The 24,009-nt window shown below is 30.0% G+C and overlaps 3 long non-coding RNA genes and 1 pseudogene across 3 annotated transcripts; 2 read left to right on the top strand and 2 right to left on the bottom strand.

Annotated features, from left to right (window-relative positions):
• Nucleotides 1-8,939: 8,939 nt before the first annotated feature.
• Nucleotides 8,940-12,122, bottom strand: LOC135121348 (thymidylate synthase-like; annotated as a pseudogene).
• A 1,917-nt stretch (nucleotides 12,123-14,039) lies between these two features.
• On the top strand, nucleotides 14,040-14,491 carry LOC135121321 (uncharacterized). The gene is made up of 3 exons (XR_010278923.1): nucleotides 14,040-14,164; nucleotides 14,239-14,321; nucleotides 14,404-14,491. It is a non-coding gene; the product is annotated as an uncharacterized LOC135121321 (long non-coding RNA).
• A 3,511-nt stretch (nucleotides 14,492-18,002) lies between these two features.
• LOC135121354 (uncharacterized) lies at nucleotides 18,003-18,532 on the top strand. The gene is made up of 3 exons (XR_010278936.1): nucleotides 18,003-18,071; nucleotides 18,198-18,335; nucleotides 18,466-18,532. It is a non-coding gene; the product is annotated as an uncharacterized LOC135121354 (long non-coding RNA).
• A 3,226-nt stretch (nucleotides 18,533-21,758) lies between these two features.
• On the bottom strand, nucleotides 21,759-22,473 carry LOC135121350 (uncharacterized). The gene is made up of 3 exons (XR_010278934.1): nucleotides 22,403-22,473; nucleotides 22,087-22,178; nucleotides 21,759-21,811 (listed from the first exon to the last, which is right to left on the bottom strand). It is a non-coding gene; the product is annotated as an uncharacterized LOC135121350 (long non-coding RNA).
• Nucleotides 22,474-24,009: the final 1,536 nt, after the last annotated feature.

The following is a 24,009-nucleotide window of genomic DNA, read 5'->3' as shown; positions in this document are numbered from 1 at the left end:
GATTCCACAGGTCAGTCTTATGTTATTCAAACAATAGATAACTAAAGAAAACTGGTTAGGTCATTGCTATTTGTGGTAGTATTAGAAGTACTAGAATTCCTTGACTATTCGTCATATATTGAGACGTTCGTAAAGTAATATATAACATTACTTTAACAGAATTAGAGATCATTGTGTCGTCTTGAGTTATGTTATCGTACAGGCGGCTGAAAGAAATCAGCCCATATATATACACGGCTGCTACGTTGGCTAGTCCCGGTGACTCCACCTACTTGGAATACATGGAATAATGTCTATGTGTAACCATCCTTAAAAGGATTAGCATGCATGTGTAAACTGACATAAAAACTTGTGGTGTTCAGTAACCCTCTAGAATGGAACTCTGAAGATGACTCGGTTTAAAATATCTTAAGTAAACTGATGCGAGGTGATCTCTGTCGTAAGATACACTCATCTGAAGGTAACAAGTTTGGTTTCTTTTTTAATGGTTGCCCTGCGCGATATGACTAGGTTGAGGTGTGCATGCTACCATGGAGAGTCGCAGGCTTTGAACAATACGTGTGGAAATACTTACTCTTAAAACTGGTAAAAGCTAAGCAGGAAGCAGGTTCATATTAAGCAGGTTCTATAGAACCTGTATCAGGTAGAATGTCGTCCCATCTCAATCCTGACGTACTCGTTTAGATGAAATCAGGTACTAGCATCGAAACTATGAGTTCTTCACAGCAAACGAATCCTGGTAACCTGTCGGACGAAAGTACCTTGTCTCTGGCCTGATGTATACTAGAATTGCCGTCTGGAGAAAATCCTCAGTGAAAAGCAATGGACGAGCTGTGGAACTCAACTTGTGTAATTGACTAACAGGTTGACGGAACAAACTAAGCTCGATGGATACTATGGCTTCTGGCGAATAGTTACTGACGAATGCTTCGTCATACAAGGTCCTGAGAGTGAGTAGCTGCAATGACACTATGCCGCGTCCGAGGGACGCTGGAGCTAGTACTATATGATATTGTATGTAGTTGTATAGTTTCTAGCTGGTTGGAAAGAACAAACTAGTGAATACAGTACTTGTAGCTATATACAGGCTATTGGCACTTGTTGTCTTTGGCTCGTCGCTAGAAATAGTACTTGTTGCTATAGGCTAGTGGCTAGCATTTGGTACGAGAACTGTATAGAATAGTGTTATTACCTAGTATATATAAATATATTGTGTTAAATAAATAGACTTAAGAGTTCAAGTAAAACTATAGGTGTTAGTGTAGCTTAAACTATACAATTATTTCGTAAAGCGTAATAAACCTAAAGTCCCTTCACACCTAAAAAGAAAAATTCACTTAGGATACAGTAAACCAGATTTTTGGAATCCTATAACCAAGATTAAATAATTTACCTAGTTCTTACTTAAACTATAAAAAAAGAAAAAAAGGTGATGTAAGAAAAATTTAATTAATGATATAAACAAAGATACATTACAGAAGTTCAACTTTATGGTTATGTTAAATATTAACTTTGTTGGGTAATAATGACGTTTATATTGCTTTGAGTTGAGAATTGTAAAAATAGTTTGGAATCTTAAAGTATATAAATAGACTCAGAGAGTTTCGCTAACTATAGAAATATCACTGATAGCCACCTGTCTCAATAATTTTATCTGCAGAGGTGGTTGACTAACAAGCCAAGGGAGTGTGTTCGTAATGCCATTTTTTATAAAACGTTCAAACTCAAAACTCCTACCACAGCCAACCCTAATCCTAGGGAGACTTGAAAAAACCCCTGTTACAGTATGCGATGTTAGGTTTTATTAACTACTATATAGGAAAATTCTGGGAATACAGATTCGATCATCTTGTTCAATCGAGTTGTAATAAGTAAATTCCCAATAACACTGGGAACAGTTAATATTTAATTAAGAAACCTATGAAAGTGGTTAAATAAAAGTAACTTGTTACCATATAAAAAGTTTAACTTTTACCTTAAATGCGTGGTCAGCTTATACTAAAAAAAAACGCACCACTTCTAATTGGTTATAGTTGTGATTTAACTAATCTATGTAATTGGTCATAGCTTACTAAAAATTTTAAGAAAAATTTTAAAAGTATGGGGGTAATACTTTTCATACCAGTAATTGTTTTACCTTATTACGTATTGTTCGCAACCATGTTACCTTGGATGATTCTACTATATTTTCCACTTTTTTCCCCAAGCCTCGCCCATTTACGTTGTCAAGAATTGATCGCCAACGACGGCACTTTGTTAGTACACTATATTTTCACAAGTTATTTTAAAGGAAGGCTATTGATTTTGTGGTGTGACACTTAAGGCTCAATATAGTTTAAAATAAATTGCCTGTTCCATTTTTTTATGTTTTTAAAGCTTTTTCGAATAAACTGGATGAGGTTAAACACTATTGATTGCTAATAAATTGAACCATTTTACTTACACAGACCCTATTTTACAAATATTTATATAATTTTTTAACTTTGTTGGATATTGAAAAGGGATCTATCACAGTACAACTTAATAACTTTTTCAAGTGACGAAGTTCCCCCTAATGTGATAAGTTTGTAAGTTATTATCTGACATAAACGGTATTTTAATTTTGTCAAGGCTGCGGTAAGTCTCTTGATAGTAGTAATAGATTTATTTAACTGTAGCTTAAAATTAAATAGAACTTAGAAATTGATAATTTTTAATATTTGGTTTTTATTTCTTTGATTTTTCAAGTTAGAGAGCTTTACATCATGACAATTTGTGAATATATGCGTTTTGATAAAGTTATACTAATGTTATCGTTACCTAATTACTAATAATTTATTTAAAAGGTATATAAATTTTAAACAATCTAACTATCATTAAAAAAGAATTCTTCCAAGGACTCAAGAATTTGACTAAATTGTAAGTCTACCACTATCAAAATCGTACTAAACCAATTAACAACTAATGAAAGTATAATTTTAGTAATATAAAAATGTAACAATAAAATAATATAACTAACCTCACCTTAGAAATGCTTTACCGTATTCACATTGACTTATTTCACTTTTTAAATTTAGGTCTCTGGCCTTTAATTCAATATCCTTAATAGAAGACGGCTCCTTTGCCGAACTTAGCGCACTGACAGCATTGTTAACCTTTACAACTTAAATTATTTTCTAACTTTAAGACTGATTTATTTTGTTTTGTACAACAAAAGTTAATTAAACTTTTTAATTTAGGCCTTTATCATTTAATCGCGTATAAACATTAGACGGTGGGTTTTTCTTTCTGAACAAAGCACTTTAAGAAATTTGTAAAAGCTCTTTATTAAATTTATTTTATTATTTTAAGGCGAATTTCTTTTGTGCTCATTTTTAAGATTACTGCACAAATCGTACCAAACCATTTAAAAACAAGAAAAAGTCTAGTTTAATAATAGTGAAGTGTGATAATATATTACCTTCCTTTTCCCTTTGCCTTATGCATCTTTACCGATACTCAATTTAACTTATTACACTTTTTTATTCAGGCATCTTGAGAGAAGTGACATATCATCAATAGAGGATAGTTCCTTTGCCGAACTAAGCGCTTTAGAAAATTTGTATAAGCTCTTTATAAAATTATTTTCTAATATTAAGGCTAACTGCTCCTGCATTGTACAAAAAGAGATTTAAGTGAAAACCGACTTACTGCCCTCCGAAAAGCGATGTTCTCGTCCTTGCAAAATTTAATATTTTTGTAAGTAAGCATCAGAATGGTTGATTTTATATTTATAGGAATTCATTGTTAGTAATAACTTGGGTTTTCTAATAAAATTTGACTCATTTTTTCCTCTACAACTGCCAAAATCGTACCGAACCAAAATAAGTTTGGTTTTAGTATAAAGCCTTATTTAAAAAATGTATTTACTAATCTAAAGTCTTTTGTATAGTTGTTCGCTTCCTGATCTATTTGCACAAAAGGGAAGATATAAAAAAATTTGTCTTTTTAATTTTATTTTTCGACTAATGATAGGCACTTGAATGGGAACCCAATAGCTGAAATTGAGCCTGAAGCTTTTAATACTAAGACTAGAATGTAAGCAAAATCGTTGTTTTTTATTATTTCTGTCCTATCTCTAATTATAATCTAACGTCAACAAGATATATTACTCTTAATGAAAGTTTTCTTTGCTGCTCTCGTCTTCGTTATGAAAACTTTGAATATAAAAGTGAACAATGTACTTATGAAGGGGAAATTAAAGGATACGACGGTTTTGTTAGTAATGAATGTAATGCTTTGAAGCCTCTGAGCACTTCTGATCAAAGTACGCTTACTCCCGATAGCACCCCGAGGGTCCTGCCCTCCTCTTCAAAAAGCAATCAGGCCACTACGCTGGTAATCCCACCTCCTTCCTCAACCCCCAGGGCAGCGGCAGCATTTATAATTTCTAATTTTTATGCTGGGCTAGTACTAAGCCCTTTCCTGCTTTTTATTAAGCAAACATAATAAATTGCGTGTTTTCACAAATTCGTTCTTAACCTAGTCTTCCTATCAGAATTTTTTGTAGAAAAGTTGTACACGTAACTACTAGATCAGAAAAATTCGAGATGTGACAGACGGCCTTGGGACTGAGCGACAAATGCTCTAACCACTGAGCTACGCTGAAGACACACATCTCCGTCATTAACTTATGTATATACAACTTTTATCACCCTTCATTCCCTTTAGTCTTATAAAGCTAAGTGTTACTTAGGATATATAAATTTCCGCATGGTGACTAAGACCTTCGGAATGAAAGGGTAAGAAAGAGTGACCATTTTATTGTCCCGTAATGAAAAGGTAGTCATTATCTTCTTTTTTTTTTTAAAGACTTTGGCGGGTGGCCGGTAAGTTAAGCGCAGGCTATTGAAAAAAGAGTAACTTGGTGCTAATACCGAATTTGCACTGTGGAGACAAAAATTACCTCCTATGGATTCTTATAGTTAAATTTTTAAAAATACAACCTTACAAACATTGCCTACTAAAATATTGTCATAATGAACTAATTATAATAGTTAAAAACTTAACTACAATTTTGTACTTAGATTATAAAGACTGTAGATATTAATTCTTATATTATTAACTCCGACTTGGGGGAAAAAAAGAATTAAAAAATGAGATAAAAAGTGGATAATCATATACCTAAATATAAAGGAAATGTAACATGAACAGTTTAAAAACCAAGACGACAAAAAACGCAGAGTTGTGTCACTTTGTTTTTCATTCTTATTCTCGTCTTCGCTACTGAAGGCATGTCATTTTCGAACTCATTCTTTATGATATATTTAAACAGCTTAATTTTTTAAGAGAAAGAGCACAAGCTATACTGATCATGGTGGTTATTGAATCCAAGCTCAAAACGACGCGCAGAGCATTTCACTCTTTTGAGGTAGCAGATTGGACCAAAGATGACAGAGATTTGTAGTATAAAGAAAAAAAGTCAGTACCACTGAAAATGCCATACAGCAGACATAAATAAATAATTTTCTCAGAATTTCTTTAAAAAGGTAAGGTTTAGAAGATATTAGATTTTAGAAGCAGTGGCTACATTTTGTGCCACCCGTCAACCCTGCGAGGCAATCAGTATAAAGTTAAAAAAAAATAAATTCCGTATAAAGTTAAAATAAATAGACAAGGTATTAATTGTCAACTCTATGATCTTCCTACAACCATAGAATTTAGTTGACACCGAACTTGGTAGGACCTTTTTATTGAACCCCTGTGTTTAATTTAATTTTTTTTAAGTATATATATATAATTTTACGATTAATAAAGCAGTTGTCGAATGTAGGGGCCTTAACAGCAAGCATCTCGTTTGGAACAGCAGTGTCAATAACTCAAACGGCCGAATTCCGAATCTTACGCTGCCAAGGCGCGGACTGAGAGTTTTTAGAACCACAGTACCCAACGCACCTGGCGAAGACAGGGGTATGAGATGTATCAGATATATCAGATATTGCCGTTTTAAAAAATATTCAGATTTTAACGGCAATGGAAGCTCATTACGAACTCTCGTTGGAACTGCCAGTTCTGCTTGATTTGGGCGACCAAAAGGAGTTACTGAGAACATAAACCAGAACTTTTATGAACTGGGCTCAATTTTCTGAGACTCTTAATATAACCTTTTCGACATCGTCCGCCTTTCTCAGGACGCCCACCTCACTTGGCGATGCTGTTGCTGAATTCCAGGGCCCTTTGACCAGGCGTACCACACCGCCAGGACAAGTGATTTTCGCTCAACTGCTTGCCTGATGAATTGAAGGTCCTAATTTGCTAAGGACGACACCTTATTCGAGTGACCAAGGCGCCACAACGCTCCGAAGATAAATTGCGCTTAATAGACTACAGCATTATGAAAGAGCTGTTGGCATACCTCACCGATTGTGGGAGGCAAAGTTAAGTAATATATTGGATAATAATGCTAATGGTCGCGTCTCTTACTGAGAGTTTATTAAGAAATGAAAAAAACCGATTTCTTTTACCACTACCTACTATGCAAGACGGCAGTTTGATGGTAGAAAAGGATGCTGACAAAGCGGCACTTCTCGCTGATCTTCTTGCTACTCAGTGTGTGCCACCTGCTTATTTAGTTGCTTATGAATGGGTATTAACCCACCTCGGAGGAATAGCCCGTAACTGAGGCTAAGCGTCTAATAGATTAGTTTTCCTTGTTTCATTAGTCCTTTTAACGAGGGGGAACTATTTGGATTTCATGGGCTAGTTTAGAATACAATATGCATAAAATACTCGCCCATCTATGGGTAAAACAGGGGCTATTTATTATACATAAATTAATTAACACATAATAAATTATATGCGCCAATCTATTTTATATGCATTTAATAAATAAAAGTGCTTTGTAAACCAACCTTTTTTGATAATGCCGGGGCACAGTGAGCAAAATCACCATAGGCGAAATTGCAGAGATTTATTAACTCTCTACCGAGACGAAAGACACCTGACTTCGACGGTATCACCAACGTAATGTTAAAGCAATTATCGGTGGTGGTAGTGGAAAATCAGTGCTGCCTTATCAACTCAACGATGGCTCTCGGAACCTTCCCATTGAGCAGGAAGACAACAACTATCGTGTGTTCCCGAAGACACCACAATCAGCATCTACGCCAAGCGAATACAACCCTTTCAGTTTCCTGTCAGCCGTTGGCAAAATAGCTGAGGCGGCCGTACTGCGCAGCTTGGAAGCATTTATTGACGCAAATCACGCCCTACCAGGTTATTAACTTGGATTTCGACAAGGACACTCCATGACTTAACAACTTCTTCACCTGGCAGAGAGGACCATCCGTGTCTTCATTTTTCAGAAGGCATCAGTTGCCGTCTTACTCGATGTCGCAAAGCGTTTGATCAAGTTCGGCACATGGGCTTGATTCACAAATTGCGCGCCATAGCCCACCTTTTTTTTTAACATGAATAAAAACGCATCTTTAATATATGTGGGCAATGCGCGCTCATCCCTGAGATCACTTACAGTCGGAGGTCTCACAAGATCTCTAGAATCAACCCCTATTCTTTGCACTTTATGTGCGCGACGTGCCACAGCCTGACGAGCCCCCAATGCGGATTGCCTTTAATACGGTTGATACGGCCCTATACTTTTCATCAAGATCACCTGCCTTATTGCGCCAGCATCTGCAGTACTACTTAGGGACGCTTGCCAACTGGTGTCGCGTTTAAAAAATTATTATTAATAAGGAAAAGAGAAAAGCCCCTTTTCATTACAAGGAAGCGCACTACACTACTACCGCCGCTAACCTCTGAAAATAAGGTAATTCCTTGGTGTTCTGAGGCGAAATACCTGGGGGTCTTTATCGACAATAAGCTCTCAGGCTGCCGCACGTAAACTATATATCACGGCGAAGGTTAACGCAACACGCTGAAATTTTTTACCCTTTACTTTGTGCCCGAAGCAAATTCGCTGCACGACAAATGACACTTGTATTTGTTGTGCATCCGATTGATCATAACATACGCGTCTACTGTCTGAGCCTTCGGCTCATTGGCAATAGTCTCTTCGCTTCACGTGAGACGAAATGAGCTGCTACGCCTTATGACGGGCACGCCGTAGTTTGTTTGCAACGATGCCACACATAAGAACCTCCAGCTTGGACCTCTGGGTATCGTTTTTCGACGCAACGCTCAATTATCACACCAATCGATTACTGACATAGGAGGTCAACTACTAAAATCTGGGCAGGCTCACGTTATCGCCAAAAGCGCAGTGGACTCCAAATATATATACGGGTTAGGGTTAGAATAATTTTTTTTAATATATATATATGATTGCGTTAACAAAAGCTTAAAGCTAATGTGTACGCTATCACCCTGTCGAGAACTCGTAAATAGGGTATTTTCTTTTATGACCCGATCGAGCACCAGGAAATATCATTGAAAAAAAAAAAGCCAAACAAACCTGTTTTGCAAACATTTTAATGCGGGTAAGCTCTTTAATAATAGCCAATGTAATATTACTTTCGGTGACAGTGGAATTCACCTTAGCTCCTGGCAAGTTTCGCCTGATCCCAGCGGCAGATATAAAAACTATTTCGAGTATATTTTGCTATGCTTGTTATAGAAGAGGAGCGTGATATGAAACTGAAGTTCTTAATTGAAATTAAGCACGCCACTTTACGACCCTTAGCAAAGGAACCCGAACAATATAAAAGCCACGAAAAAAAGTCTTAATTTGTGCTCTAAACCTCTTAGATTATTGTAACTTATTTCACACTTTCAGGTCAATTATATTAAACTATAAACAGTTTCGATTTTACCGAGCAAATCTTTCCACAAAACATTATAAACCAAAAGTAATTAAAGCAATCAACGTAATTTTTGTCTTACAAATTACTTATATTAAAATCTTTCCATCATTTTCTACTAAAAAATTAATTTATTGATATTGAAAAAACTTCAGAGCTGAACTACACGGTCATTTTTAACTTGATAGCGCTTTGGGGGTAGTAATTCGTCAATTCAAAATCTTCGAATTTAAATTCTTCAATATCAGTCACCTACTTTTTATAAAGGGAAATAAAAAATTTTAAGAATAAAGTATTTCTAATAGAAAGCATATATTTTATTCTGTTCCAAAATATATAAACATCACTTTTGCAGGGAATGTTAACTTAATAGTAGTAATAATTCTCATAAAAATGCCCCTAAATACCATGAAAGCCCCCCACAAAACCCATTTTATCTAAAAATGCGAACTGAAAAGGAGAACCTGCCGCTTGATAAACAACCGCGGAAACTTCGAAGGAACTCGCAAGAGCTGTTCTTTAAGAGGCTCCACGTGGTTCAGGTTAACATGTGCGTCGCCCAAAACATGTATAAATTCACCGGGTTGTAACTTTTAACACATAATTATTAATTCAGAGTATGAGCTTACAAAATATAACATATGTAGCTTTTTTTTTAAAAAAATTTCTTTTAACGAAAGTATTTTTAAACAATAAGATTGTTGTTGGCATCCTTAATACTTAATAGTAAAATTTCTTTGTAAAGCTTAGTTTATTACTTTGGTTGTTTTAATTATTAGTTAACTTTTAAGATTTTATTGTTAAGAAATTTTTTCCACTTAATATAATAGAATATAACTTTTTTAAATGTAATTTATAGGGTTTCAGTAAAGTCCCTTTAGTAAAAGAATTTATAATCGTCATTTAGTCGTTTTTATTAACATTTAGCAGTAAGAATTCTTAATAAAGTTTGGTTTATTACTTTAAGTGCTAAGTTTTAATAAAATTTATGTATCTGTTGTTAAATGATGCATAAAACTAGCAAGAAACTCAATTAAAAAGAATTTTATCGGCGGTTTTCTTTTTTGAATTTATATTTTCCGCTTCACTTAAGAATTTTTGTTTTTCAGCATAATTTACTACCCACCTCTAAAGATGATTCAAAATTTTTATCAAAGCGTTGCTAAAAGGCGTATAGGGATTAATGCTAACGCGACTGCTTTACTATTTTTTTTATTTTTACTTATAAGAAAATTATTTACAGCATACCCAAATATACTTTCTTTTAACTACTAAATTTTGCTATAAAGCTCGCTTACGGGAAGATTTACGACTTTAATTATAAGCGCAAGGCCTTTTCTAACTTCCAACCTACCCTAGTCACGTGGGCTATCATGCACGTGAGTAGCGAGTACGACGCAATATTGAAGGGAACGCCGAGGCCCATGTCACACGAGCGCTGGTACCTTTAGAAAAATAAAGTTTTAAAAAATATTCCATATCATTTTTGATAAATTTAGTATAAATCTAATTATAATAACGTTCTTATAATATTATAATAATTATAGATAGTTCAAAAAGAAAACTAATTATTATAATATTTAAGAAAGCCAAAAAGAAGTGCTAAATATTAGTTTATTAGTAAAGTGCTTGCAGAATGCTGGTATACAAAAATACACGTGCGTAACTTGTAAATTGCGGAGTAATAGTTAATTAAGAAATCTGCAATACCCGCAAAGAATGTTATAGCCACTACTAATTTTTTTATAGAAGTAGCAAATTTTCAATTAACTAAAAAAAATTAAATTTAATGCGCCCACTGAAGAAAAACATAAAGAACAATAAATTAAAACATCTGGCAAGAAAGCTCTCCATTGCAAACATAAAATTGAGCTAGTAGATGGCAAGGCGGGAGGGCCATCTTGCAAAGGTCTACATTAAAAAAAGGGGAAAAAAGTAAACATTTTAGTAAAAGTTTCCAGCGGAAATATTCTAGCCCACCAGGAGGATTCCAAGCAGATATAATCATGCGCCGATCGTCGGGATTATTTTTGATAGTTGTGATTATTTCTTTAATTGGTCAACGCCTTCACCTGGTCGGCAACAGAACTTTTTTAGTTAGAAACAAAATTAAAAAAAAAATTATAAAATTTATTATAAAAACTCTAAATTAATTTTCTATAACGTATTAACAATAAACAATGTAACATTAAAATATTTTATACCGATAATTATACAACTTTTAGTTTCATAACATTCATAAAAATGTAAATTTTACTAATTAAAAAATCTGTTGCGAGTTTGGCGATGCACGCGGAACAGCGAAAGAATTATTATTTAAACTTAAACTATTATTTATAAATTAATAATAAGAAAAATACCAGAATAACCATGATGCATATCTTTATAGGTAGCGCCGAAATGACGCCACTGAAATCCATACACCGGCCCTAAATCTCCCTCCTATACATAATAATTATAGATATATATAAATAAAAATATACAAATTAACTTCTCTTCAAATTTATATAAAATTATTCTATAAGATTTATTTATAATTATTTTAATTAGTTATATATAAAAAAGTATGTATATAACTGCACACCTCACGATGGTCGAGTCCTATAGACTGAAGAAATTGCTTTGAGCCATTATCTCCCAAATGTGAACCCCTTTTTCGCTTAAGTCTTTGGCGTTAGTATTTCCTTTTATAAACCAAAAAAGTTCCTTTTTTATATAAAAATATTATATTTTAAATCTGTCTAAAGTAAAACTAATTACGTATTATAAAATAAGGAAGAATACATTGGACCACTAAAAAACCAAAGCTATACTTCTCAATTCCAGGTTGTTTATGTATAATTATTTTTTTCGCTTACAAGCATGCAGAAAGATAAAAAAAAGTATATACAATATAATATCTTAACCTCAACGACGCCTCTCCAGAAAACTCTTTTCGTAGTTAACAAGGGAAAGTTTTTATTTCTCAAAGAAAACCTCATTTGTTCTCCAAATATAGACAAAGTTCCTATAAAACAGTAAATATTGCAATATAAAACTTAAAGTAATGGTCATTTAACCATTTTTATAAATATTGTAATGTGTAGTAAAATAAATTAATATAGAAATCGAGGGAGATTTTAATTAATTGTGTAGCACCTGTCCCAGTTCGATCAGTTTTCAGGTTACCTTTAGTAATTATTTTTTTACAAAGGTCAAGATACTGCTTTTCTTCAGCATTATTATCACTTCTTAGTATTTTTTGAGTTATGGGACTCTGCAACCCCATCTCGGAATAGTTATTGTTTCAAGAGTTTCGTAAAACCAATCGTTAATAGCGTGCCTTATTAGAAACTTCTGGGTATGCAGTCGGAAGGCTAGAGCACCTTAAATTTACAATACACACTGCCAGACTTTTGGGTGATAACGGCGACGAATCCATTTTATACTATATATATTTAACTTTCCACTATGCTTAATATAGAAGTCTTGTGTTTACTAGTACGTCGTACCAAAGCACTTTTTAATAATAAAAACTATACAATAATTATTAGACCCAAAGTAATTAATTATAAGGATTCAAAACATTTGCTAAAATACAATCATTATTGGTATTTTCGTAGGTAATAATAAAGATAAATGGAACACAGATCTATGTGATATTCTAATTTAGAATTGAGTAAAGTTTATGTCGAATTAATTTTATATATAACATTTTTATATAATTAAGGCAATATTATGCATTCATGTTTTAAAAACAACTTAATACTCAAAAGTTTGCGAAGTTTTAATAATTATAAGCACAGGTATCAGTCTATTATACGGTGCCGCGAAGTTTGAAAAGATCATATATTTTGCTCTAGCTATTTTTAAATTAAACAATTATATTTTACTTTTCAACTCATATCTATAGCTTCGTTTCTCTTTTAATTTACAACAAAAAATTTTTATGAAGCACTAATTTTCAACTGCACCTATAAATACGCTTTAAAAACATATATTCTGGTCTATTTTCAAACCGATAATATAAATGGGACTAAATAATTAAACTTTTCAGCTGAAACCTGGGTTTAACGTTCCTTCTAGTAATTTATAAAAAATTTATGGCGGTGAGGTGTTTTACCTAACTATCATAGACTACCAGCGTCGGCGGTAACAAATTCCATGACCTAAACCAGAGTTTCAACGACAATTTCAGTTTTGGTGGCGAATTTACGTTGTTAACCTGATACATCGTACAAGACATACATTAAAAAAGATTTTTTTAATAAGCTATTAACCTAATATTACAGCCTTAAACAGGTTATTAGATTGACGGCGTCGCCAACAAGATACCACTATGGCTATAAACCATTTAAGTGGTCTTGCAATCTCAGCAATGTCGAAAGCTGCTAATCTAATAACATTTCTAGAGGCGCGCAATGTATAGTTAAAATCATAATTAGGGTATAAATTCGGCCACTTTATGACACGCAGCTATTGCGTTTTTAAGGGGGAACAATGCAAGACTATGATAAAACCAAAAAAGGCATCTTTTTAGGCTTTAAGGAAGTCTTCCTTTTAGAATTGTATAATTATTTTGTTAAAAGATACACACTCTCCATACTTGGCGCGCGGTTTGATGTATTTGCGTTCTCCTCAAAGCAGGACACACAAAACTCGAAATAGCTGAGAGCTTTGGAGCTACCTATTGTAATCTACAGCAAAAAAAAATTTATTAAGTAAAGGCAACAAAGGATGAAATGCACTAATAAAAAAAAATAAGCGACTTTCTAGTATATATCAAGTCAATTTAATAATTTACCAATGCAGATTAACTAAGTTGACTTAGCTGTGAAATATGTACGTTTCTTAAACCAAAAAAATTGAGAAAAAAGTAATTATTGAGTCCCAAAAATATATTGAAAAAAAGTTTTGCTTATGAGGTTAAAATGAACGCAATTAGAAAACTAGCCAAGGTGTTATGTTAAATATTTTTAAATATTTATATAACTAAAAGTACAAACCAATAAGTTTGTTAAAAAACACTATATAAAAAGTATAATAAATCTAGCGGTCATATACTCTCGGCTTTAAGGGCGACTTGCGTATAAAAACTCGCTGGCTAGATTAGTTGATTAGTATTTACGAGGGCGAGGTTAAATACGCGCCCATCAAAGGCCGATAAAGAGAATCGCGTCGATGGTAGTCTAACCCACGGCCTTAAGCATGCGCGTCAATGCCCTGAGAACTCTCGATGCCGGGGTGACGGTTTTACGTATTTAGCCCGTAAGGTTGCACTCATCGAGTGCATGCAGCAGTGAACTTTAGCCAAGTATGTTAAATGACTAAAAGTGTTAATCCTTTGCACGTATACAAAAGAATCCTTAAACTACATCTAACTTTACCGAAGGGTTTACGGCGATTCGGTTAAAAATTTTAATAGCTAAATATAAAATATTGTTTGCTGGGTTTTTTTGGTTTAATCTTTGATTTATTTAAGGTAATGAATTTGTTCGCTCAGAGTTTAAACAGCATAAGCAGGCAAAGGATGAACAGTTAAAAGAATTTCTTGGAACTTGGAAAGTAATTTTATTTAATATTATTTAGTTATAGTTTATACTATTTCCATATTATAACCGTTCTTCGTTATATTATTTTTATTTAGAGATACTTGGAAAATTTGCAGTTTGATGTCGACCTTTACAAGTCAAATCTTAAGAATAACTAAATTTTGATATTTGTAGAGAACTGAGCTTAGCTATAACAAAAAAGTTCCTTATAAGATCAGAGTTATTAAACCTTTCCTTTTTGCTTCCGTAATTATTTATATCCCCAAGATCGGTAAAAAAGATTTTTATAACTGCGTTACAAAGGTTTAAAAAGATTGTTAATTTATAGTTACAGCAAAAAAAAATAGTTTAATCTTAAGAGTTTTATAGGATAATCAAGGAACTATTACAAATTCAATGTTACTTCTATTAAAGTCTGGTAAATGCATGATTTTCGACATTTCAAATCTCTAGAAGTCTGCTTAGCAAGTACCAATTATGTCTTACTTTCTTCCTCTTCTACCAAAACAATCTTATTACATTTTTAGCACTATCATATTTTATTAAAGTAAAGAAAATCTTAAGATCTTTTCCCTTTTGATAATTTTATTATTACCAAGTTATATAAATTTCTTTTACGTATGGGTATACGGCGTAATTACTTATATTTTATGAAGCTTGGTGCCTCCCCTGCCGTAGTGCTGCTTTCTAGTTTTGCTGTAAACATTAGTAAAGCTCTTGATATTGTTCTTTTCTTAAAACTAAAGTTTTAGTCTAAAGTAGCCATTAAAATTGTCAGAGTATTACAAAGTCTTAAATAGTTTTTGCTTGTTCTAAAACTACTAATAATAAGATTTTACTTTACGTTTATTTACGTGCATAGTGTATAGAATATATTTACTATTGTTAATTACAAAAGCTAACTTTATATGAAGCTTACAGCTTTAAAAACCATGTGCTTTCGAGACTAAAGAGTTCTTGTTTATAGAAGTCTTAACAAAAGAACTGGGGGTGGCAAAAGCCGTGTAAAACAATGACTTGTACATCTTCGAATATATAATATTTATAGCAATGCTAAATTTAGTGTTCAATACTTTTGAACACGCATCCACTTAAAAAATCTATTTTCAAAAGTACACGAATTCAGAATTTTTAAGGATCAGATTTATTCAACAGAGTTTTTAGAAAAAATTCGTTTCCTTTTAGCTCTTTATTCGTTTTAATGAACCAAGATGATATCTAGTGCTTCTAAACAATTTGGGGTCAGTAGGGTTCAAATTTTGTTACAAAGGCTTCTTCTTTTACTAATTCTGCTAAAGGAATCACCAACGTTGTACGCCATAAGTTTTGTTAAGGAATACATTTTATCTTAGGCTTACAACTAATGAAATGTATTCTTTCAGTGCTTATTTTATAAAGGCGCCAATAAAATTACTTTTTTGTCTTACAAAATATATAGCACACTTAAAAATAAATATATGCAAGTTCAGTACTTCTCTTAAAGATAAAACTTAAATGGTAATGCTGCCTCTAAATGCTAAATTTATTTTTGATCAATGTTATACGAACCCATTGCACGGAGTTAAACGGACTGCTTTAGCAAAAAAAAAAATTTTTTTAAAATCTGTAAAAATATACTACAAAATAGCTTAAAGCCACAAACGCAAGGATGTAACCCCTTTCGACAGGAAGCTAAAAATTTTGCTTTAAACTATATTTTAATTGATTTTTATTGTGTCGAAGTTGGAAAGTACGGAAATGTATATAAATGTAAATTTAATAAACTTTATACGAGCCGAAAAATGACTTTATTAAACCTATTGTGAGGCGCTTTAGCATCTCTATGAAAAGAATTTTTAAGACACATGTAGATTTTTTAAGAGAAATAGATTGAAAATAATTAATATTGTAATTTTATACGGTTAATGGTTAATGTGGTTACTACACATCCGATTTATAAATAAATTAAGCAAACTTTTTACCTATATCTATGTTAAATTTTTATAACATATATGGTTTACTAACACATTTATTAACCGCAACAAAAGTTGTTTCATAATTAAGTATTAATCCTTAGCAACCAGATTAACGCTAATTAACGAGTACAGAAGAACGCTCAATTCCTTATGGTAAATCACAGTTTCATTTTTAAAGTTTATATTTATTATATTATATTACAATTAACACCTACATAATAAAACTTATATTACTATAGCTAGCTATAAAAAGTTGATTAACAACATAACCTCAAAATACAGGAATACGTATTGGGTTAATAAACTAATATCATAAGACAATATGTTTTTAATTTTTCATTTTTTGAAGACCATAAATTTAATAACATAAGAAAGGACCTAATAAAGATTAACTTTCTAATAAAAAATAGTCCGAAGTGTTATACTTTGCGACACGGTGGGCTAATAACTAATTTCTTAACAGCACAATATCTGCTTGCCATGTTTGAAAATATAAATTTATTGTTTCACTTCTGGTTGTGTGAGAGAGTAATTGATGTTTATATATGCTCAGTTGCATTAGATTCTGGTTAAGGAAGCATTCTACGCGTACATTTACCTTTTAAAAATTTAGTTCGTAATGGATATTTCCCTCAATTTCCTTCCATTGGATATGTTGGTAACATATGTTAATATGTATAGGCCCATGCCACTGATATCTGCCGTCCCTCATCGAGGGTGGAGGGCTAATTGTAAATAATATAAAAATACAGTTATTGCGCACACTCGCGGTTCAATTCATAATAATAGAATGAGGTCTAAATACGAGGTCTGCATTAAATTGGGAATAAAACAAACATAATGACAGCTAGGCCTCTGGGCTACATTTATATGCTAATCTTAGGAATACAGTTTGGCATTCAACCCCTATTAATAAAGTCTTTTATTTCTCCGAACATTGAAAAAGAATTTATTGTGTTCGTAAACGAATTAATAAAAATTATAATTTCCTTGACGCTACTCTGGGCGGATAGTAACCACCTTTTATATTTCCTACTAAACTTTTAGCCTACTTCACTCAACTCGCAATAACAGACTCTTTAAAATCTGTGCTCTCTAAATGGAGCCTAACTGAATCTTTCAAAATTTCTTTGCTACCTGCTATCATATACTCTCTTCAAAATTATTGTCTGCAGCATGCATACCACAATCTTGATCCTCTAACCTTTAATCTTATCAATCAATTCAAAACACTTTTTACAGTATTGAAATACTATCTTTTATGTATAACAATATCTATTATCTCCTTACATAGGCATTGTTTGTTTATATTATCTTAGGAAAACGTCAAACGAGGACTCAAATATTTGCGCTTGTCCTTTTGACAGTCTCTTGCCACCTCGCTTTAACAGCTGATAACAATTTTAGAAAAGTCGACAAACATTATTATATAAATATCGACTATATTTTTAAAGGGTAAAAGTTTTATTGTTTCTTTCTAAATAAAATAAATAAAAATTCTAACAAACGCAATTTAATTTACTCTGATGGTTTAGGCTAGTCCCTAATATTATATCTACTATACTATCCGGTTTGGCTGGTGCGCTTTGCCAATATGCCTTGCAAGGTAACCAAACTTTTATTTAAACAAATTTTTATATATATCTAATATACTAGAATAAATCTTTAATTTTTGCAAGAGTTAAATTTTTTTTATAATACATTGTTCCCCCAAATAGGAAAAAGGAAAAATTGTAATCTTTTCACTTTGGAACTCTCTGTTTTCTCAGGGCTGATAATGCTTTTTTCCTTAAGCTTAACTTCTCAAGGTTTAGATTCTTTTCAAAAAAATAAATTTATATAATAAAACATGAGGCTCTAGAAATTTAGTATAAAATTATATTGGAGTAGTATATGAAAATCTATATAAATTCAATTATTTTTTCCTTGTTAAGGAATGCAGGAAGGGAAATTTAAAAAGTGGACTGTTTGGTCGTGGCTAACAGTAGCCGTTAATGCTTTCGGGGGAGTCGCAGTGGGAAAGGTCACCCAGCACGCCGGCAGCGTTAAAAAGGGCTACTGCGTTGCTGGAGGTCTTCGATTCTTTTCATTTTTAAATTCTAAACATAAATTTTTCGTTTTAATATTTAATTTTAATTTTCAAATTTATAAATTTTTCTCTACTTCCACAAAACTGATTTCTATTGTATTTAATATAAACAGGGATTCTGTTGACTGCTTTTTTGGAATTGGTGCTCGGTCATAGAACTTTTACGCTAAGGCTAGTTCTGGCTTTTATTCTAGCAGCCGTAGGGGCCTCCCTGCACACTATTTATAGCGGGGATGGCAGCGAATCACCAAAAAGTTAATTTTGGGGAGTTAAAGTATAAACCTGTACAGAATTAATTGTTTCAATGCTTAAACTTGTAGAAATTAAGCTGGATTTGAAATTTTTTTTTAGTAAAATAGAAAAATTATTTATTACAAGGTACATATATTATTAAAAAGCCGAAAGGGAAAATTTAAATTTTTATAAATTATGAATTTTATATAACCTTTAATTATTAGTGCTACTAAATATATTTTTTATAAAAGCTGCTTTTAAAAAAAATCTTCACAGCAAAGGAATTCTGAATTTATTTATAACAAAGTAAATTTTACGCAAGTATAACAACACCACCCTCCCCACCAATTAGAAATTAATAGAGAAAAAAACTTTTATCATTATTGTTATTCAAAACCTTTTGAATTTAAAAACACAAGAGTTAATTTAAATTTTTTTAAAAAATTTGAACTTAAATTAATATTTTAGACAAAATTAAAAAAAGTAAATCGGATAGAATATAAGTTATTCTTTTAAGTAAAGCAAAGCTATGTAAAGTTAAAATTAAATAAACATCATAAATAGTATTTATAATATAAATAAGTGACAAACAAAATTTTTTAAAAGAAATCATGAAATAAGAATTGCTGTTTTTAAAAATACTTTTATATATAGACAAACACTTTAATGAAAATATTAATAGGTAATTATAAAATTTAATAAAAGTTGGACTGGGGAGATGGGCGTGCAGGTACGGCAAACATTTTAATCTGAAAATATTTTAACAAATAATTCACGGCCCATCTAATTTTGAAAAAAATACTTCAACATTTTTTTTTGCGTTTCGCTCTTTTCTTCTTTCCCAACTAAAGAAAAATATATATATAAAAATTGTAAAATTATTTTTATGATTTTATTTTTAATTACAAGCGTAAAAAGTAATTTTTTTTAGAAAATTAATTTATTTAAATCAGTAAAGTTTAAAATTTATTACTAAAGTTTATAAAAAAATCTGAAAAGAAAGAAAGAAAGAAGAACAAGTTCCAAGCTTAAAAAGTTAATTCTTTTATAAAATAACTTTTAAAAGACAAGTAAAATTATACTCTTTAAAGTACACACCAAATCTATTAGTAAATAATTAAAAAGTACAAAAGCGCGAATAATTATAAAAGATAATTTAGAATTTCTCTTTAAAATAAATGAAAATAATATAAAAAAGTGAAAAAGAACAAAACTTTTAACAAAATAAAGTTCTAATAAAATTAAATATATTTAGTAAAAATAAATGTATATTATAAAAATAATTTTATCTGGAAACCCGAGTAATATTATAAAAAAGGTAGAATTAAAAAATATAACATGACATATAAAAAAAAAGACGGAGTATTAAACAAGAGAAATATTGAATAAAAATTTTAAGAGAAAAAGTCAATAATTCTTACAAATAATGAAACATTTACAATACGAGGGGGGGGGGTTAGTAGATATTAGAGTATATATAATTTTTTAATTTTATTTAATAAAAAAGGCGGAAATTTTGCTAGAAAAATAGTGTATAGAATAATTTTGTGTAGGAATAATAAAGAAGATAAAAAGGTGGGTAAATTTCGCAGGAGATAGAAAAAAAAATTCTCATAAAATGCTAATTAAAAAATGGAAAAGGCGGGATAATTATGATTGATTATCTAAAAAAGATAATAAATAAATAAATTTTAATTTATATGATAGTTAAATGATAGGAAGGTGAAAGGTGATATAAATTTATCAATAAATAAAATATTCATTATTGAAATAAAAAAGTTCAAGAACAATATAAAAAAGTAATGAATCTCAGTGAAAGATATAGTTTATATATACAAAGAATACAAATAAAATGGTGGTAAAAAATAGTAATAAGAAAAAAAAATAGAAATCTACATTCAAAATTTCAAATAAAAATAATTGCGGCGGTAAAAAGTTTCAAAAAAATTAATGAAAAAAGTTGCCTAATACTTTTATTAATACTAAAAAAAATCAAAATAGGTAAGTCTTTATCATAATATAAATAACAGTATTATTAAAAAAATATTCAAAAGCTCAGGTTAATAATTTCCCATTAAAAAAATAATTTTTATTTAAATATAAAATGTTAATATAATAAATAATATAAAATTTTTGTAAGATAAAAGTAGTAGAAAAGTTATAATATAAAAAAATCAAAAAAATTGGGCTAATAAAAATTATATATAAACTACTTTAAAAAAAATTATAATAAATATAATAAAGTAACAAAACAAAGTATCAATAGAATAATGCTTGATAGAATTTATTAATAAGTAAAAAATTAATGAAATATAGAAATATAGAAATGAAGTAATAATTTATAGAGTTTTAATAAAAAAAACTAAAACTTTTATTCTTTTATTACTGTAAAACTTAATAAAAGTTTCAAATTTATTACCTAATTTATTAAAAGAGTTAAAAAGTTTATTACAACTCTTTTATAAAGCGATAAAAAAAGTTTTATTCTAAAAAATATTTATTTTTTAAGTAATAAAAAAAGATTAAAAAAATTAATAACTATGAATCTTCTATATATAAAAAAAGTGACAATTATGATATTATTTCTAATTTTTATAAACAATAATAAAAGTTTTTCATAACAAACTATTCATAAAGCAATAGTTATTATCAAAAAGCTTTTTTTAAAAAAAATATTAAAAACTAATAAATAGATTTTTCTTAATAAGAAGTTTCTATAAATATAACAATAAAAGTTACGCTTGAGAGCGAATCTGCGAGAGAGAAAATCCTTCAACGTGTATTTTTTGAATATGAGAAAGTAAAGACTTTTTATGCGCAAAAGTCCTATAATAATTATTTTTAAAGACATTTTTACTATTAAACATATAAATATAATTAAACTTTTTACAAAAACTAATATTTACGAAATTATTTTCTTTTACAAAAAAAATTTATTAAAGTTTTATAAAAATAAAAAAAAGTATTAAAATTAAAATAATATTAATTATTATAATTCATTAATTACCAAAAAAGACTTTTTTATTTTTAAGGATATGAATTATATTTAAACTTTCCAAGAAAATTAGTTTAAATGAATTTATTTTTTTTAATAAACAGTTTTAAAAACGCTACAAAAATTAATTTATAATTTATATTTTTCTTAAAATAAAAAAAAAAAAAGAAAAACTTGGTGCAGCGGTTATAAGTACAGGAAAACTTTTTTATGCCTTCGTGCCGAAACTCCTAAAAAAAAAGAATACTACTTAAACTTTTATTATTTAATAAAACTTCAATAAAAATTTTTGAAAAAATTGGTAAAGCGTATTAAAATTTATTTAAGGCGATTTTCTATAAATAATCTCTAAACAAAATAATATTAAGTTTATAGAAATTGAGGAAAGATTATTTTAAAATTTTTACATTTAATAAAGAAAAGTTTATATAACGATAATAAAAATATATACTATTTATTAAAAAAGTAAAAATAGGAAGCTAATCTGAATATATTATTCGAATACTTTATGATGAAGCAAAGAACTTTGTGACAAATATAATTTCCCACAGTCTTCTTTATCGCATTTATAAACAGGGCGAGTTGGAGAATGAAATTCTTTTATATGTTTTCTTAATGAATCTTTTTTTCTTATCAAGTAAAAAAATTGGGAAAATTTTTATCATAAACTATATAAGAATAAATAGTAGTAAAAAAATATACAAACATTATAAAATAACTGTAATTATTATTATTTACAAAAAAATCCTACAAAACTTTATTTTGTCATAAAAATCAAAAACTGGTCTTAATGAAGATATTTTATTATTAGAATTATATACTTGTAGATTTTCCCGCAGTCTCGAAAGTGACAATGAAAAATGTCGGCACAAAGATGACTCAATTGATGTTGTTCAAAAAGCGATAAATTAGAAAATTTTTCGTCGCAATTTGGAAATTCACAGTAAAATTCCTTTTCTAGTTATAATAATTAAAATTTAATAGCAATAAAGTAAGACTAATTTACGTGAATGTTTGTTTACAAAGTGACTTCGTAATTTGCTGTTTGTTGAAAATTCTAAAATCAAAAGTATTTATTAATTAATAAAAAAATATCAAATTAAAAGCATACATTGAAAACCTTTTAAACAATCCTCAACTTTGCAACTGTAAGGCAACTTATTGGTATGTAAAACTTCGTGTTTTCTTAGTTGTGCACGTTTAACAAATGCTTCAGCACAACATGAACACTTATTTATATTTAATTTTTTTAAGAAATTTAAATATGATTATTAAAATATTAAATAGCTAACTAATTAACAAGTATAAAGTTTATAACTCTCTCCTTTCTCAAAAACGAACAACAAAATAGTAATCATAATAAAAGATTACTTCAGTAAAACTACACTATTAAACTATTAAAGAGATATAAATAATTTGCTCTAGTTTTTTTTACATCAATATAAAAGATTTTATTTCGAAAAATATTTAACTTGGTAAGATTTCAGTCGAGAATGGGATTCCAAATGTCTTTTTAAATGGTGCTTAACTTTGTAGCGCTGATTACAGCTTTCATAATGACAAACAAAAGGCCTAACGTCAGAGTGAGAGAGAAGATGACGTTTTAAATGAGATTTTCTAGTATACGACGAACCGCAGCAATCATAAGAACACGTATACGGGCGCTAGGAGATGGCCAAACAACAAAAGTATAGTTAATAATAATAGTTTTTTTTAGCTACCTCGCCAGTGTGTTTTAAATAATGTTCTTTTAACCGAGACAACTTTTTATACAATTTATTGCAGCCGGGAAAAGTACAATAATGCATTTCTCTCATATATAAGATAATTTAAAACGCACCTAGAAATTAAATTAAGTTAAGGATTTATACATGTAAAAGTGGTTTCGTTATAATATTAAATCTTAACTAACTTAAATAAAACAAATTCAACTTTTTTTTAAAAAAGGTTTATATTAGCCCATCTACGAAAGAAAATTAACTAACACGAACAGGAGCTCGAGTGACGGTGTACTATATATATATATATTAAAAATACACTGGACTAACTGACGTAAATCGTAAATAACTTTCTTATAATTACAGTTATAATAACGCTAAAACTAAGGGCTATAAAAAAATGTCACAAACAAATTTATCAAATACAAGAAACAATTGCAAGGTGAACTGAGAATTTACAAAACTGTAGCAGTAGATAGTCTAATAAAACTTATTTTTTCTTTATAAAAAAGTTTAATTCTTACGATTAAATTAACCAAAAGAAAACAATATAAAGAAAAAGAAAAAGTATTGAAATTAGCTGACCTAAATTTTTTAGTGAGGAGCTATAAAAATATAACGTTAAAATGAACCGAAATTTTAATAAATATAAAAGCACGAACCAAAAAGTATAAGTTGCTCAAAAAAAGTCAAAAAATTAGGCAATCTTT

Source organism: Zophobas morio, unplaced genomic scaffold (assembly GCF_036711695.1).
Source record: "Zophobas morio isolate AGI-343-1 ecotype UQ-CSIRO unplaced genomic scaffold, CSIRO_AGI_Zmor_V1 ptg000568l, whole genome shotgun sequence".
NCBI classification, from domain to species: Eukaryota; Metazoa; Arthropoda; class Insecta; order Coleoptera; family Tenebrionidae; genus Zophobas; species Zophobas morio.
Note: the sequence above shows the minus strand (reverse complement) of the source record. Positions and strands in the feature narration are given on the sequence as shown.